The sequence below is a fragment of the Osmerus eperlanus genome, chromosome 17, assembly GCF_963692335.1.
Source record: "Osmerus eperlanus chromosome 17, fOsmEpe2.1, whole genome shotgun sequence".
NCBI classification, from domain to species: Eukaryota; Metazoa; Chordata; class Actinopteri; order Osmeriformes; family Osmeridae; genus Osmerus; species Osmerus eperlanus.
This window is the reverse complement of record NC_085034.1, coordinates 6,853,953-6,859,434: the sequence shown is the minus strand read 5'-3', so window position 1 is coordinate 6,859,434 and position 5,482 is coordinate 6,853,953.

Below are 5,482 nucleotides of genomic sequence, written 5' to 3'. Positions count from 1 at the left end.
CACCCTAGCGCGCCTCTTTCCATTGGTTGCTGCAAGTGATGCGCAACATACCCAAGGTATGCGGAGGCAGTTCTCATGGGTGAAGCAAGAGTAACCAAAGAGGCACTTGGGAAACGTAGTCCAAGATGAACTAGGAAGAAGTCCGAATGTATAAAAAAAGCTTACAGACATCACACTACTTATCCTTCAAATAGCCTACGTCTAACTAGGTTTTACGTCTAATGAACACATCTTAAAATGACACAATCTAACAAAATAAGAATGCGATAACACGATAACGCGATAACACTCCTTAAATGTTTTTTTGTTGTTGTTTTTTTTAATACCAACATTAGTTGGTATTTTCAGTATTATCTATAGGGGTAAATAATGACACTGCTGTCATGCTGACAAATTGAAATTTGGAGTGACCATAAAACATTAGCTCTTTTATTTAACCATCTTTGCTGCTTGTAAGCTGTTATTAGCATCACAATGACCCTCTGTATCTGATATACTCCTGGCATTAGCAACAGAAAGGCCACTTTCCCCCCACTAAGTTGATCAGCATGTGAAAGACTCATCATTGGTCTGTCAAGGGCCTTTGTGATGTTAATGTTGCCTTGGACACAGTGCGAAAGAGCTCTCAGGTCATTTCCTCCCCTGCACGGGCCTGTCCTATACTCTCCCTAGCTCCCTGAACCAGGTGGCCTATATTGCAATGCAAGGAGTGTGCAGGCCTTACAGAAAAAAAACATATCTCCTGTATACGTACATGACCATAGTTAGCGTTATCTCTCTTTCATCAATTGCATGAAAGTGTCAGCCAAATGAACACAATGATAATTAATATTTAATGTTGCAATAGATTTTTTTTATCCAAAGTGACATAAATGGGGGATTTGATCTTGCAACTTTGATCTGCACTTAAACACTACCATTGAGTTCAGACTTAATCTATTAGGTTCCGTTCCGTTCTGTTCATGTTCTGATGCCTAAAACCACAGAGGAAGTTATAGTAATCCGTGCACTTTGTGAACTGTGTAGGATTATTGATCTTTTGATCCCACTGCTCTCGCAATAAAAATACACATCCTCGAGCACAAAGAGTCTACATGTCTCTTCCCAGTCATTTCACTCTCAGCACAAAAACAGTTTATTGCTCTAATTTTCTGTTCTCCTTGACAATGTCTGGTCATGAATTTCATGCATCTGTATTGCCATCTGTAAGTAGTCTCTTCAATACTTGACTGCACCATCATTGAAGTCTCAAACGTGTGGGACTTGTCCCTTTGGCTGGAGTCAACCCAATTAGCCAAATAATTTCTATGTGAAATGGAACTCTTGGTCAACTGAAAATGAGATTGCCCTCTAGAATGAGAATTCAAGCAAACTGGAGCACGAGAGAACCATTTCCTGGAGGGGAACCTAGAGATCTGCATGTATTACACATGCTCCATTCTGAAGTGAATGTTCCTGCTAGCTCCTTCCCCGAAACGACTCTCTATCAGCCATTAGAGCCCTGGGCTTGTTAATTTAGTTTCAGGTCTAAGTCGGCCCTGAGTGGCACAAGGATACACTGTATCATTTCATAATAGTGGTTATATGATGTAGAGCATGTGTGTACATTGTATTTTAACTACACTGTAAGTTGTTTTAATGGATACTTGTAAATACAGACTGTTCAGAAATACTGTAGTACACTGCACTTCTGATCATTGATCTTCCGCTGTACTTTCTGTATGCACCATATTTACATTAGTTTAAATCTGAAGTGAATCTCAGTCTAAATTTTTTTTAAATCATCTGCTAAATAAAATCAATACACTACACTTTAAGTGAATCGTCAACACCAAAGTATAATGGTGAGAATCTGTGTGTAAGATGCCGTCGGTGAAACTGGGAAAGTCAAACTCTGGTGTCAGTCGTACCTCTACCAAACAAAGACAGTTTAGAATGTGAGCAGCAGACAATTCAGTATTGTTATTCTGTTCAATAGTAATTGAGGAAGCCAGACAGATTCTGGTTAGACTCTAATTGGAAACCATCGATAACCTTTAGATATTGGATTGTGCTAGATAGAATTTGGGCCTCCTGAAAAACACCCTTTAATTCTTCAGCCCAGACGGACACACAAACATGAGCTGCGACTGAGAAACCTACTTTGAGACTGGAATGAATAAAAATAAATAAATCTGAATATCACACACATAACAACAAACAGATGTATTTAATCACCACTGAATACTTTAAATGGAATTTCAAAATGAGGATGGGGAAAAAAAAACAAGAAGCAGCATATCTAACTAACCAGCTCCAACACTTTTGGGTTGAGCTCTTTCAAGCAAAGGAATCCACAGACAACCACAGATGTTCTAGAGCGTCTGACTGGTAATTGCAGTCTGGAAGCATCATCCCACTCTGTGGAAATAAGATAGAGTTTGGAGCTGGGCAAGGAATGGCATGCGTGAGTCTTTGCATGGCCATAGTGATTGATTAGGTCCCTGTGGGCTTTTTCTGGATTTAGGAGAGACCCAGGGGAGGGTGGTGGGGGTAGAGACAGTATGGAGGCCTGCTGTGCCTGGTTGGTGTGTGGAATGCCCTGAGGGCTCGAGGAAGTCCATTCCCTGATCACTTGATTGTTTCCTTATGCTGGCCCTCTGCAGTGGTCTCACCAGACAGCAACAACACTGGCTTGACACCCGCTCACCCTCCCTGGCTCCGTTAGGAAAACAACTGCATGGAGACCGCTTCTAACCTGTCTTCCCCCAGTCTTATATATCACCTGCCAATCAGGGAGCATGACTGGTGGAGAGAAGGAGCGAAAGAAATGACAAAAGGAAAAAAAAAGTCAGGAAGGGAGGAAGAAAGAATGAAAGAAAAAAGTCAGCAAGAAAGCATGGAAGAAATGAAGAGAGAAAGAATTGTTGGAAGAAAGAATAAAGAAAGAGTGACTGACTACCGGGACACATGTCAAAACATTCTGCCTGGCTGGGAAAGCTCTTGATTATTTCATAAACATTCTGTCATCTGAACTTTGAGACGCACACACGTGCGAAATTACACGTTTTTCTCCTCCTGCATGCACGCACACACACACTTACACACACTCATACCCCCCCCCCCCCCACCCACACACACACGACTCCCCAGTAAAAGCACGTGTCAGCGCTTTTACATTCCAAACACGGTGAAATCATATTTCCTTGCTGCCGCTGATTTGTTTGGTCACAACGGCGCCTGGATGATGGATGTTCCGCTGGCCACGAAACATCTCTGCCGACACCGCACACACAGTGTAGGGGCTTCGAGGTAGCTACAGGTCTGTGGAGTACACTTTAATAAGACAAGTGTCTGGAATGTCAGAAGAAGCCCAGAGAGCTCGGGTGAAGGCTCAGGCAGCGAGGACGTGTGTGTGTAGACCACGAGGATGATGGCTGTGGGCTGCTCTCGCCAGCTAATGCTCAGAGTGGCGGTGTGCCAGTCTTTATTCTCAGAATAGCAACAGTCTCTCCGACAGGCCAAACTCCAGGTATTACCCTGTGCCAGGACAAACATGAGGGAGGGAGGCACGAGTGTGAGTGTGTGAGTAGGTGAGTGTATGTGTCTGTGCGAGGGAGAGAGTCTGTGTGAGTAAGCGTGCGTGTGTGTGTGTGCATGATTGAGAGAGTCTGCGTGTGTGTGCGTGCACATCTGGGAGGGGGCTGTCCAAGAAATGGCAGGCAGACACTGTTTATACAAATGAGTTTTCTCAAGCGAGAGGCAGAAAGAAACAGATTGTTTCTTCACACGGCCAGCTGCGCCCTGACAGGCTTCGAGGGCGGTGCGATCGGAGACAAGGGCTACCTGTGGAAAATTCTCCATCTTCCAGGTGTAATACTAACAGTGCCACATCTTGTTTTTTAAATGAATTAACAATATGCTTTAAATGACTGCAGTTTTAAATGACTTTCTCCGTTTCCTGAATTGATTGACACAGAGAGCCTATACACATCATTTGAGGAGGGGAGAGGAAAGGGGTGGGGAAGGGAGTGGGGGAGAGAAGAGGGGAGAGAAAGAAGGAGGGAAGAGGGGAGAGAAAGAAGGAGGGAAGAGGGGAGAGAACGGGGGGCCATAAGACACATTCCAAGTTTATGAGGCGTCTTGACAACCGGGACGCACAAACAAACTAGCTTTCCCAGACTCCTCACCCCGCACACTCTCGCCACGGGGCAAGTGTTGAACGAACAGAGTGGCTGTTGTCAAGGTCACATCCACCCACCCACACACACACACATCCACACACACGCAGACACCCACCCACACAAGCCCTGGTTGTCTGCGTGAGGCTGTTGCCGACTGGTGCTGGAGTGGGTGCAAAAGTGGTCAGCATTGGAGCATGAGCTGTGTGGCCCTTTACCAATTACAGGTCCCAGATCCCTAAAGCAAACAGACAGTGTGTTGCCGGGGACGACGTATAAAGAAGGCAGTGTTCCGAGGCTTGTTTCACCGCTAAGGATTCCTGCCTCTTATAATTAATGAGACGTCGGGTGTGGGGATGGAGCATTGCGGTGGCTACCTGATCGCCCAGCAATTTGTCAACAAGCCCTAGCTCACCCCATAATCATACCACCAAACAGTCCTAACACTCATTTATGTATGTGCGGACGACGACCAGTTCATTATCATGCACCCAGGCCTGCCTGACAGGGTTGGGGTTACCGTACGTCCTAACGAGAGCTGCCCTGGCTTATTCACGGCCAGATTGGAGGTCAGAGCCTGGGGTCACTCTCTCAAGAGAAAATTGTAATTACGGTTCACCCTCCAGGAGCATTTCAGTAAACTGCTGCTCGTTTGTCACAAGTTGTAGCAAACTGAGTGGCGTGAATAGGGGGGTGGGCGCACATTGGCAGGGCTTGGATCATTGTCCAAGGTGACAGGACACACACACACACAAGCACACACACACACAGGGGGGTCATTTCCGAGTCGAACTTTACTCGTTTGGATGGTGAGAAACTGCCCCAATTCCAGACACTCGATAACTGGATTGGTTGCTTGGGGTGTCTGTGTTATTGACCAGTAGAAGGGTCAAGATCCACCCAGGCGCCTGAGGACTGCTTCTATTGAACTCTTCCTAACCAGCCACCACACTTCAATCACGACCCAGTGTTGGGTTCTGGTTTTCAAACTAGTCAATTCATTTGTGGCACAACATGGGTCAATGTGTTCCTATATGATTGTGTTGTGTCTGTGTGAGTGTGTGTGTGCATGTTAAAGTGTGCATGCATGCATGTATATAGTATGTGTGTGTGTGTGTATGCGTGTGTTACAAAGGAACCACGGCCCAAGCAGCCAATCAGAGCAGCTTCCAAGTTCCTCCTTAGATACAATTATATTGTTCACAAAAGAGATAATGTGAGAAACAGATACATCAGTTCCCCATATGCTCAGAGTTATCCCTTATGTGAAACTGCTGGGGCCCCAAAAAAACAACTAGAGTTAAGACGCGACAGAACTTCTG